The sequence below is a fragment of the Delphinapterus leucas genome, chromosome 3 (assembly GCF_059928025.1).
Source record: "Delphinapterus leucas isolate spDelLeu-1000000601 "Yukka" chromosome 3, BTC_Dleu_Yukka2, whole genome shotgun sequence".
Lineage (NCBI taxonomy): Eukaryota > Metazoa > Chordata > Mammalia > Artiodactyla > Monodontidae > Delphinapterus > Delphinapterus leucas.
Genome location: NC_143131.1, coordinates 116,349,645 through 116,362,022, shown reverse-complemented (window position 1 = coordinate 116,362,022; position 12,378 = coordinate 116,349,645). Strand labels below are relative to the sequence as shown.

Genomic DNA, 12,378 nt, shown 5'->3' with positions numbered 1-12,378 from the left:
AATGGTGAACGGGATTGTTTCCTTAATTTCTCTTTCTGCCCTTTCATTGTTAGTGTATAGGAGTGAAAGAGATTTCTTTGAATTAATTTTGTAACCTGCAACTTTATCAAATTCATTGATGAACTCTAGTAGTTTTCTAGTAGCATCTTTAGGATTTTCTATGTATAGCATCATGTCATCTGCAAACAGTGACAGTTTAACTTCTTTTCCAATTTGTATTCCTTTTATTTCTTTTTCTTCTCTGATTGTCATAGCTAGGACTTCCAAAACTACGTTGAATAAAAGGGGTGAGGGTGGACATCCTTGTCTTGTTCCTGGTTCTAAAGGAAATGCTTTCAGCTTGTCACTGTTGAGTATGATGTTAACTGTAGGTCTGTCATATATGGCCTTTATTATGTTGAGGTATGTTCCCTCTATGCCCACTTTCTGGAGAGTTTTTATCATAAATGGGTGCTGAATTTTGTCATAAGCTTTTTCTGCATCTGTTGAGATGATCATATGGTTTTTATTCTTCAGTTTGTTGATGTGGTGTATCACACTGATTGATTTGCGGATACTGAAAAATCCTTGTATCCCTGGGATAAATCCCACTTGACCATGGTGTATGATCCTTTTAATGTATTGTTGGGTTCAGATTGCCAGTATTTTGTTGAGGATTTTTGTGTCTATGTTCATCGGTGATATTGGCCTATAATTTTCTTTTTTTTGTGGTATCTTTGTCTGGTTTGGGTATCAGGGTGATGGTGGCCTCATAGAATGAGTTTGAAAGCTTTCCTTCCTCTGCCATTTTTTGGAACAGTTTCAGAAGGATAGGTGTTAGCTCTTCTCTAAATGTTTGATAGAATTCGCCTGTGAAGCCATCATGTCCTGATTTTTAATCATAGTTTCAATTTCAGTGCTTGTGATTGGTCTGTTCATATTTTCTATTTCTTCCTGGTTCAGTCTTGGGAGATTGTACCTTTCTAAGGATTTGTCCATTTCTTCCAGATTGCCCATTTTATTGGCATATAGTTGTTTGTAGTAGTCTCTTATGATCCTTTGTATTTCTGTGGTGTCAGTTGTCACTTCTCCTTTTTCATTTCTAATTTTATTGATTCGAGTCTTCTCCCTTTTTTTCTTGATGAGTCTGGCTATAAGTTTATCAATTTTGTTTATCTTTTCAAAGAACCAGCTTTTAGTTTCATTGATCTTTGCTCTTGTTTTCTTTGTCTCTATTTCATTTATTTCTGCTCTGATCTTTATGAGTTCTTTCCTTCTGCTAACTTTAGGTTTTGTTTGTTCTTCTTTCTCTAGTCGCTTTAGGTGTAAGTTTAGGTTGTTTGAGATTTTTCTTGTTTTCTGAGGTAAGACTATTGTTATAAAATTTCCTGTTAGAACTGCTTTTGCTGCATCCCATAGGTTTTGGTGTTGGGCTTTCATTTTCATTTGTCTCTAGGTTTTTTAAAAAATATTTATTTATTTATTTGCACCAGGTCTTAGTTGCGGCAGGCTGGCTCCTTAGTTACGGCTTGCTGGCTCCTTAGTTGTGTCTCACTGGCTTCTTAGTTGCAGCACGTAGGCTCCTTATTTGTGACATGTGAATTCTTAGTTGTAGCATGCATGTGGGATCTAGTTCCCTGACCAGGGATCAAACCCAGGCCCCCTGCATGGGGAGTGTGGAGTCTTATCCACCGTGCCACCAGGGAAGTCCCTGTCTCTAGGTATTTTTTGATTCCCTCTTTGATTTCTTAAGTAATCCATTGGTTGTTTAGTAGCATATTGTTTAGCCTCCATGTGTTTGTGTTTTTTACTGTTTTTTTTGTAGTTTATTTCTAATCTTATAGTGTTGTGGTTGGAAAAGATTCTTAATATGATTTCAATTTTCTTAAATATATAGAGGCACACTTTGTGGCCCAGCATGTGGTCAGTCCTAGAGAATATTCCATGTGCATTTGAGAAGAATGTGTATTCTGCTTTTGGATGAAATACTCTATAAATATCAATTAAGTCCATCTGCTTTAATGTGTTGTGTCATTTCAGGCCTGTGTTTCCTTATTGATTTTCTATCTGGATGATCTGTCCATTCATGAAAGTGAGGTGTTAAAGTCGCCACTATTATTATATTACTGTTGATTTCTCCCTTTATGGCTGTTAGTATTTGCCTTATATATTGAGGTGCTCCTACGTTGGGTACATAGATATTTACAATTGTTATATCTTCTTCTTGGATTGATCCCTTGATCATTATGTAGTTTCCTTCTTTGTATAACAGTCTTTATTTTAAAGTCTATTTTGTCTGATATGAGTATTGCTATTCCAGCTTTCTTTTGATTTCCATTTGCACAGAATACCTTCTTCCATCCCCTCACTTCCAGTCTGTATGTGTCCCTAGGTCGGAACTGGGTCTCTCTTTTTTTTGCAGTACGTGGGCCTCTCACTGCTGTGGCCTCTCCCGTTGCGGAGCACAGGCTCCGGATGCGCAGGCTCAGCGGCCATGGCTCACGGGCCTAGCTGCTCCGCTGCATGTGGGATCTTCCTGGACCGGGGCGCGAACCCGTGTCCCCTGCATCAGCAGGCGGACTCTCAACCACTGCGCCACCAGGGAAGCCCAGAACTGGGTCTCTTGTAGGCAGCATATATACAGGTCTTGTTTTTGTATCCATTCAGCCCGTCTGTGTCTTTTGGTTGGAGCATTTAATACATTTACTTTTAAGGTAATTATTGATATGAATGTTCCTATTGCCATTTTCTTAATTGTTTGGGGTTTGTTTTTGTAGATCTTTTTCTTCTCTTCCTCTTTTGTTGTCTTCTCTTGTGGTTTGATGACCATCTTTAGTGTTGAGGTTGGCTTGCTTTTTCTTTTTTGTGTGTGTATCTATTGTAGTTTTTGGGCTTGCTGTTCACATGAGGTTTTGATATAGCAGTCTATATGTGTACAAGGTTGTTTTAAGTTGCTGGTCTCTTCCCCACATAGGGGAGTCCCTTCAGCATTTGTTGCAAAGCTGGTCTGGTGGTGCTAAATTCTCTTAGCTTTTGCTTTTCTGTCAAGCTTTTGATTTCTCCAGCAAATTTGAATGAGAGCCTTGCTGGGTAGAATATTCTTGGTTCTAGGTTCTTCCCTTTCATCACTTTAAATATATCATGCCACTTCCTTCTGGCCTGCAGAGTTTCTGCTGAGAAATCAGCTGATAACCTTATGGGAGTTCCCTTGTATATTGTTTGTCATTTTTCCTTTGTTGCTTTTAATAATTTTTCTTTGTCTTTAATTTTTGTCAATTTGATTACTATGTGTCTTGGTGCGTTCCTCCTTGGGTTTATCCTGCCTGGGACTCTTTGCACTTCCTGGACTTGAGTGACTGTTTCCTTTCCCATTTTAGGGAAGTTTTCAGCCATTATCTCTTCAAATATTTTCTCAGGTCCTTTCTCTCTCTCTTCTCCTTCTGAGACCCCTATACTTCAAATGTTGGTGTGTTTAATGTTGTCCCAGAGGTCTCTTAGGCTGTCTTCATTCCTTTTCATTAACTTTTCTTTCTTTTTTTTGCGGTACGCGGGCCTCTCACTGTTGTGGCCTCTCCCGTTGCGGAGCACAGGTTCCAGATGCGCAGGCTCAGCGGCCATGGATCACGAGCCCAGCTGCTCTGCAGCATGTGGGATCTTCCCGGACCGGGGCACGAACCCGTGTCCCCTGCATCGGCAGGCGGACTCTCAACCACTGCGCCACCAGGGAAGCCCCATTCTTTTTTCTTAATTCTATTCCGTGGCAGTGATTTCCACCATTCTGTCTTCCACGTCACTTATCCTTTCTTCTGCCTCAGTTATTCTGCTATTGATTCCTTCTAGTGTAGTTTTCATTTCAGTTATTGTATTATTCATCTCTTTTTGTTTGTTCTTTAGTTCTTCTAGGTCTTTGTTGAATATTTCTTGCAGCTTCCCGACACCTGCCTCCATTATTTCTCTGAGATCCTGGATCATCTTCGCTGTCATTATTCTGAATTCTTTTTCTGAAGATTGCCTATCTCCACTTCAATTAGTTGTTTTTCAGGGGTTTTTATCTTGTTCCTTCATCTGGGACACAATCCTTTGCCGTTTCATTTTGTTTGACTCTCTGTGATTGTGGTTTTTGTTCCACAGCCTTCAGGATTTTAATTCTTCTTGCTTCTGCTGTCTATACTGTGGTGGATGATGCTGTCAGCCCATCTTAAGGCTAATGTTTGATATTCAGTATAGTGGGTTCCAGTGGTTTAGTGTACAACATTAATAGGTTAATATTCACATTTAAAAGGCCATTCGGAAGTATGCTTTAAATTCTACTTATTGGGGACTTCCCTGGTGGTACAGTGGTTAAGACTCTGAGCTCCCAATGCAGGGGGCCCAGGTTCAATCCCTGGTCAGGGAACTAGATCCCACATGCATTCTGCAACCAAGAGTTTGCGTGCCACGACTAAGGAGTCCATATGCCGCAACTAAGGAGCCCGCAAGCTGCAAGGAGCCTGCAAGCCGCAACTAAGGAGCCCGCCTGCTGCAACTAAGACCTGGTGCAAATAAATAAATACTAAAAAAAAAAAATAAATCCTACTTATTTAAGATCCAGTTCAAATATAATCTTATTTATTCAACAGTAATTTCTCTCGTGGTACCATGAGTCATGTATTGTGCTTAGGTGCTAGTGCATAATGAATAAGACTCAGTTGCTGCCCTCTGAAGCCTCACAGACTTAAGACAGACATAAAGAAATACAAGTTGACGTCACATAAACACAGTCATGTAGGAATGAACAAAGGTTCTGAACTCAGTGAGGGACAGCTAGCAGGACCTGGCACTGAAGAAAATAGACTTTTGTGATGGCTCTAAAAGAGAAATTGGGGTAAAACAGTCTGAGAATATGAAGAGAATCTCAGGCAAAGAAAAGATCAAAGGCACAGAGATAACTAACAATATTGATTGCTATTTACTATGTTTTTACTGTGCATCTAGCACAAAGCTAGGTGCTTTGCATACGTGACATCAGTTGACTCTTACAAAAACCTTTTAAAATGAGTATTACTGTAATCTCCACTTTGCAGATCAGGAAACTGAGGCTTGGGAAAATTCCAGCCTTGCCCAAGGTTGTATAATGTGTCAGAGCTGGGATTAGAACCAAGATCTATCTGATTCCAAAGGCTAAACTCTTAATCCTTAAATTACTGATGAAAATTTATGTTCAGAATATGGTAGGGTAAGAACAAAGTAGTAGCTGGAGAGAAGGCAGAGAAGGTTTGTAAAGGCCAGACTGCAGAGTGTTTTGTGTTCTATATCTGTGAAATAATTCTTTATCCATTTATTGCCCCCAATCCCCTGACACCCAAACCAGAAAGAATCTTATTTTTCCCTCCTAACCCCCGAGTACTTAATATATATATCTCACATGCATTTGTAATTATGTTCTTTCCTTATTTCCCTCTGTTCACCACTAGGCAACAAAATCTCAATCAAAGGGATTATAACAGTGCCCTACTCATTTGGTGAATGTGCTCTACTCACTTAGGGAATGAATGAATGAATGGACCAGAAGGAATGCCTGTGGTGGTGGAAGGTTTAGGCACTGGGCTTTGTAATTCCATATCAAAGAAGTTATGGTTGCCTTGGAGTAATTGGACACTCAGATTAATTTTAGGCCATTCCTGTATGCCAGTTGGTAAATCATGTAACCCCAGCATTGCCCCTTGTGTTTCAGTGAGCATGACATCATTATGAGACAAGCCAATTGGGCTTCCCATGAAAACTTATAAGAAGATTTTGGTTGAGCCACAAATCTTATGAGCTCTAACCCAGGGACACAGCAGTGCTCCCAGTAGTTCTTGCTGATTTCTGGATGTTGTGGCTCCCGTGCCTGGGATCTGTTTGGTGTTCAGCATTTAACTATAAGTCTTGAGCCCTGATTTATAGGCTGGGGTTGGGGAGCAGAGGGAGGGAGGCCAGCTGGAGTGGCTAGAGATGTTAACCAAGAATGTGCAAACCAGGAAGGAAGGCAGGAATCCAGGCTTATTTGAATGTCTTTTTCTATAGACATGCAGCCTGACTGTAGCCTGTGGCCAGTTGTGTCTGCACAAGAAATTGAGTTTTCCTTTTCCCAAGCTTCCCTCTCTCAAATTCCTAGGCCTAGAGCATACCTAAACCTGTTTCATCCCCACTCCTACAGAGTAGTGAATGAACTGCCTCATTTAGAGTCAGGATGTGTGTTCAAGTCCTGACTGCCAACTACTGTGACGGTAGGTAAATCACATAGTCTGTTGGTAAAATGGTGTTATTAACTCCTTCCTGCCACTCAACATAGTTGCTGAGAGAATGAAACGAGATCATAGGGTTGGAAGTGTTTTGTGAGTAATCAAGCTCTGTGTAATTGTTAAGGGAGAAAGAAGATGTGGTTTCTTGAGGGTATTTTAGACTTGGGGGCACCCAGATTGAGTAAACACTTCCTTCTAAGCTGTCCAATGTGCCACAAGGTGGCAGCAGGAGCCTATCTTTGCTCCTGTCTTTAGCACAGGGAAAAACATATGAAAGGGATTTGATGCTGCTTTGCTCTTTTCTGCAAAGTTGAAGAAGAGTTATTCCTTTTCCACTGCCTACATTCCTCCACCAAATCCTTCAAGTCCATGTTAAATAATTTCTCAAAGGACTCACATTCTGTTTTTTTTTTTGGCAGTGCCGTGCAGCTTACAGGTGACCAGGGACAGAACCTGTGCCTCCTGTAGTGGAAGCGCAGAGTCCTAACCACTGGACCATCGGGGAATTCCCAGGGCTTGCATTCTTTTTTTTTTAAGAGCATGGATTATTATTTTATTGTACACTTTATAAAAAGTCCAAACACACACATACCACCCCCCCCCATTAGGGAGGGGGTCACATCTTTCTTAATGTAGATCTGGCCACCTTCTAAATTAGGCCTTGTTACTTGTTCTTATACCCTTAAGATGCTTCTCTCCCCTACTACAAAAATGGGGCTGCAAAGGGTGTATATAAAGATATGAGATTTTTCTTGCTCTTGTTATAGTACAAACAACTCAAGGTGATTAAAGAACCAGGAGAGTAAGAAAGGGAAAATTACCTAATGAAGAGATAGAATGTCTCTTACCTGTAACAAGCGGCTGACTTATCTGTTATAATCGGCACCTGCCCTAAAGTAACCGGTTTGTAGGGGCATGGGTACATGGAACAGTGAGGCAGCATGTGCCAGGCCACTCCTTACACAGACTCCAGAAGGCAGGAGATTCCCGCACCCTTTCTTAATTATGAAAGACAAATTAGAGGAGAACCCAGTACTTAAATTCTACCCACTCTGAGGTATTAAATGCATAAAGATTAGTTGTGTCCAAGTAGCATGCAATAGAAATATTTTTAAACCAACATGGGTAAGTGTTAAGATCTTTAGAAATCAAAATATTTATTCACATAATTTTAAATTAAAGTCAAAGGTAATCTTCTGTGGTAATGATCTGAGTGCAAATGATGCTGGCTTTCTTTACATTCATATCCTTTGTAGTTGTTCTTGAACAAGTCGATGCAGCTCTGCAGGAAGGAGATGTTGTTCCTGGCATGCTTTATTTCCAATTCAGACGTTTCAATCAGATTCTTCCTAAATGCCACTCTCTTTTGTTTGAAATTGATTAGCTCTTCTTTTGCAGATTCAGAAAGCTGTTCAAATTCTGGCGGTATTCCTGCTGGTATGCCTTAGCCAGCTTGACGTCTTTGCTTTTTAACCAGGCCTTATCCAGCGCCTTGTTTGAATTCTCATAGTCAATGAGGGCTTCAGTGCGTCTGTATAAGAGATCCTTAGCAGCCTCTATGTTGAGCATGTAGTATCGGAGGAGCTCTGTCAGCTTTAAGTCTTCATCTGAGGAGACTCGACTCTCTACTTTCCTAAGTTTTTCAGATAGCTCAGCCACCTTCAGTAGGTACTTTTTGATGACCGTGGGCTCTTCTAAAGCCAGGCTATGCAAGCAGGCTGCAGTGTGGATGTAACCGTCTGCTACATTTTTATTAGCGCTGGTCATTCTGTCAGCCTTTGCAAAGGAACCCTTGATCCTATCATAATAGTTACTGAGGAAATGCTTCTCTTGTTCAAAGAAGTCATCTACCTCCATAACTCTTGAAAAAAGGACTTCATCAGTGCTTTCACCACACTTTTGAAAAAGCCACCAAACATCTCTTTGGTGTTTTTCTGCCTAACACTTAGATCTTGATCATATTCCAGGAAAATGTGAAAGTTGCAATCATTACTGAGAACAGGGTGAGAGGAGAGCCACTGAAGAGAGACATCACGGGAAGACAGTCTTCTTGAAGACCACGAGATACTCAGCTTCCAGCTCTTGCTTCATCTTGGCAAATTCTTCTTTGGTCATAAACCCTTCACCCTCTCCCAGTTTCTGCATCTTCTCTCAAGGGCCATTGAAGTCAGGCTTTGCAGGTGCGGGCAGAATAATAAGCCCAGCGTAGTCTGTAGTTTCAATAAGAGTGTCATGTAGCCACACAAAATCTTCATGTTGCCTTGTAACAGAAAACTCTGGGCTCTGAAACGTGGGCAGCGTGGTCTTGGTGTGTACTGTAAATTTGACTTTATCTCTCTCACTGAGTGCATAAGGTATGTCAGTCTGAAGCAAGGGATCAACATTCAGGTCCACCGATACAGATCTCAGCTTGCTGTGTTCCTCCTCCTGCTGCTGCAGCAACTTGGGAACTGTGGCCATGGCGACGCGGGCCTCGAGCGTGGCTGCCTGGCCTGGCTCCGAGCCACACTGAAGCCGACTGCAGGCTGCCACGGGGACGCGGTGCCCCTGACACTCTCCCAGCGAGGCGCGTCTCAAGAAAGCAGGACTTGCATTCTTTTTTTTTTTGCGGTATGCGAGCCTCTCACTGTTGTGGTCTCTCCCGTTGCGGAGCACAGGCTCCGGACGTGCAGGCTCAGCGGCCATGGCTCACGGGCCCAGCCGCTCGGCAGCATGTGGGATCTTCCCGGACCGGGGCACGAACCCGTGTCCCCTGAATCGGCAGGTGGACTCTCAACCACTGCGCCACCAGGGAAGCATAGGACTTTCATTCTTAAATCAGAATCCCAGGGCACTTTCCTTCCCTGTTGAAGTTAAACCAGCCCTGGTGGGTTTCAGTTAATGGTTGCAAATCTGTTTCTGTTAATGGTTGCAAATCTGGGCTTTGGACTTTCATACAACTGTTCCCCCCTGGGATTGCACCGCTATAGACTCCAAACTCACTTTAATTTTCATCCTTGAATCAGAGCTCTAGTGAACCTGGAAAACCATCTAATCCAGTGCCTCATCTTGTAGAAGAGGAAACTGAGGCGCAGAGAAGGGAAATAGTTTGTCCAAAATGAAGCAATCAGTTTATTCAAGAGTTAAGACTTCAATCCCAGTTTCTTCCTGTGGGTTCAGTCGCTTTATAAATGTGAGTATTTTCCAGGTGTTTTGGGAGGCTTGAAGCAGCTTTTGTTTCTCCAAGTGGTGAGAATTTTGAGGACTTTCTGAGGCAGAGAGAAATAGGAGACCTTTCTGTAGCAACCATTTGAAAAACCTTTTGAAGAAGAGTTGCCGTAAGCACCTGTTTAGGAATCCCCAAGTATCTGAAAGGTAAGCCTTAGAAACTCTCAGGTACGCATTCTCAAAGGACTACAACACATAATGCCTCGGGAGAAAGAATCATTTTAAAGGACACATTTCAGTATATGGGCTTTCATGTTGGGCTTGCCTTCCCGATTATATTCTTCTCAGAGGCACATGTTAAAATGAGACTGTCCTCAGTATCCCATGGCTTATGGGAAAAGAAGGCAAGAAAGAGGGAAGCCAGCCTTAAACATTTGTTATCTATATAGGGCATTCTCTGTACACAGAAAATCCACATAAATTTGGCAGAGTGGTAGAACAAAAGAATGTGGATTGAGAGTCTTAACAGATACTGGTTCAAAGCCTGCCCCAGTTACTTACCTTTATAGACAATTTTCTTTACATCTCTGTTTTCTTTTCTTTTCATTAAAAAAAAAATTTATTTGACTATGCTGGGTTTTAGTTGCAGCACTCGGGACCTTTGTTGCCGTGTGTGGGATCTTCCTTGTGGCATGTGGGGTCTTTAGTTGCAGCATGCGGGATCTTCATTGTGGCATGTGAGATCTTTTAGTTGTGGCATGGGGGATCTTTAGTTGTCGAATGCAGTATCTTTAGTTGTGGCCTGCAGTATCTTTAGTTGCAGCATGCAAACTCTTAGTTGCAGCATATGGGATCTATTTCCCTGACCAGGGACTGAACCCAGGCCCCCTGCATTGGGAGTGCAGAGTCTTAGCCACTGTACCACCAGGGAAGTCCCTAAGTCTCAGTTTTCTTAACTATAAAGTGAATAGAATAATGTCTACCTTATTAGCTATGTAACCTTGGACAAGTTCTTTAATCTCTGTGTATGTCAATTATATTGTCTGTAAAATGAGGATAATAGTAAAATGAAAAGCCCTACTTCATAGGTTTTATAATGTTTAATAAATTATTATCTACAGCCATGTATGGCACATAATCAGCAGTTGGAAATTATTAGCTATCATTGTTATTGTTATTAATACTACCACCATACAGGGTTGTTGTGGTGATTAAATTAAATGAGACAGTGTATGTAAAGTTTTTAAAAGAGAACAGGCACTCAGTAAAATGGTAATTATTTTTATTTATATGAAATTAATAACCACAGTAGTGTAAATAGTATTCACAGTAAATGAACCTGCTTACTTATGTTCTAGGTACAGGAGTATTGTTTTGTCATTTGTTTTATGTTTATTTCCTCTGTAATATTTGAGGATAATGCTTGGCTTTTTGAATTATAGATTCATCTTCTTTTTGGTAATCTAAAAGCAATGATAATGATTAACATTTATTGAGCCCTTACTACATGCCAGACCCTGTTCTTTATGTACATAGTCTCAGAAGGATTCAGTAACTTGTTTATGTCTATATAGATAGCAAGTGATAGAACTGGGATTTGAATTCCGGCAATCTGATTTCAGAGTCTTGCTTTCTTGACTTTTACTATTCTGCCTGCCTTAAAAAATGTTTACCATTGGGGGCTTCCATTTCTTAGCAGTAGAATTATAATATCCTAGAGCCAAAAGGTATTTAAGAATTTGTCATGGGTTTATAGTATACCTCAGGCATAATAAAAATGTTCGTAACTTTTGACCTGACAGATGCACTTTTAGGAACCTATCCTAAGGAAATAATCCAAAACACAGGCAAAGTTTTATCACAGTGTCATTTGATCACAATGTCATTTCTTATATAATGTAATGTAATATCATATCATATAATACTTTAAAGCGATCTAAACATCTAGCCACAGAAATGATCAGTAAAATATTGTGTATCTACTTGATGAATGCAGCTCTTAGTAATTGTAAACAGTGATGCTGTTTGGAACTTTGTAAGAAAACAGATGCTGAATGTGAACACATGAGAAGGTAAATAATAACTATTTTCTTTTTCCTTCTTGTATACCAATTTTTAATTTCCTTGCTCTGGCAAGGTTAATAGGACAAAGGGATTCTCAATTCTGTTATATATTAGGATTTGAGAAATTTGGGTAATTTCTAAAGGTTGAATCTTCTCTAGCTGATAGAAATTCTCTAGGTTATCTTTGCTTTACTTAGCAAGTAGATCTGGCCCCATGCTAGACACTCAGGGAGAGTCAAGAGATAAAAAGGCCTGAATCTGCTGGTGAGGTGCTCACAGTTTTGTTAGGGACAGGCTGGCAGCCTGGAAGCAGAGTACTATGTGTAGAAATAGAGAAGGGGTGGGCAGCAGGAATAGATGACTTTGTGTACAGGCACTGAGGGGGCCCAAGGACTGGAGGCACAATGTGAGTCAGGTCTGCTGAGAAAAGGCTTTTTAGGGGAGGTGAACCTTGGACTAGACCTTGAAGGAAATTATGGATCAAAACTAGTTGCTTTTCATGTGGTACACATATACAGTGGAATATTACTCAGCCATAAAAAGGAATGAAATTGGGTCATTTGTAGAGACGTGGATGGACCTAGAGACTGTCATATAGAGTGAAGTAAGTCAGAAAGCGAAAAACAAATATTGTATATTAATGCATATATGTGGAATCTAGAAAAATGGTATAGATGATCTTATTTGCAAAACAGAAATAGAGACACAGATGTAGAGAAAAAACATATGGACACCAAGAGAGGGAAGGGGGGGTGGGATGAATTGGGAGATTGTGATTGACATATATACACTATTGATACTATGTATAAAATAGATAACCAATGAGAACCTACTGTATAGCTCAGGGAACTCTACTCAGTGCTCTGTGGTGACCTAAATGGGAAGGAAATCCAAAAAAGAGGGGATATATAGCTGATTCACTTTG

The 12,378-nt window shown here is 40.7% G+C and overlaps 1 pseudogene; it reads right to left on the bottom strand.

The window, feature by feature from the left end:
* Positions 1-7,413: 7,413 nt before the first annotated feature.
* LOC111182353 (sorting nexin-5 pseudogene) lies at positions 7,414-8,852 on the bottom strand (annotated as a pseudogene).
* Between the last annotated feature and the right edge of the window lie 3,526 nt (positions 8,853-12,378).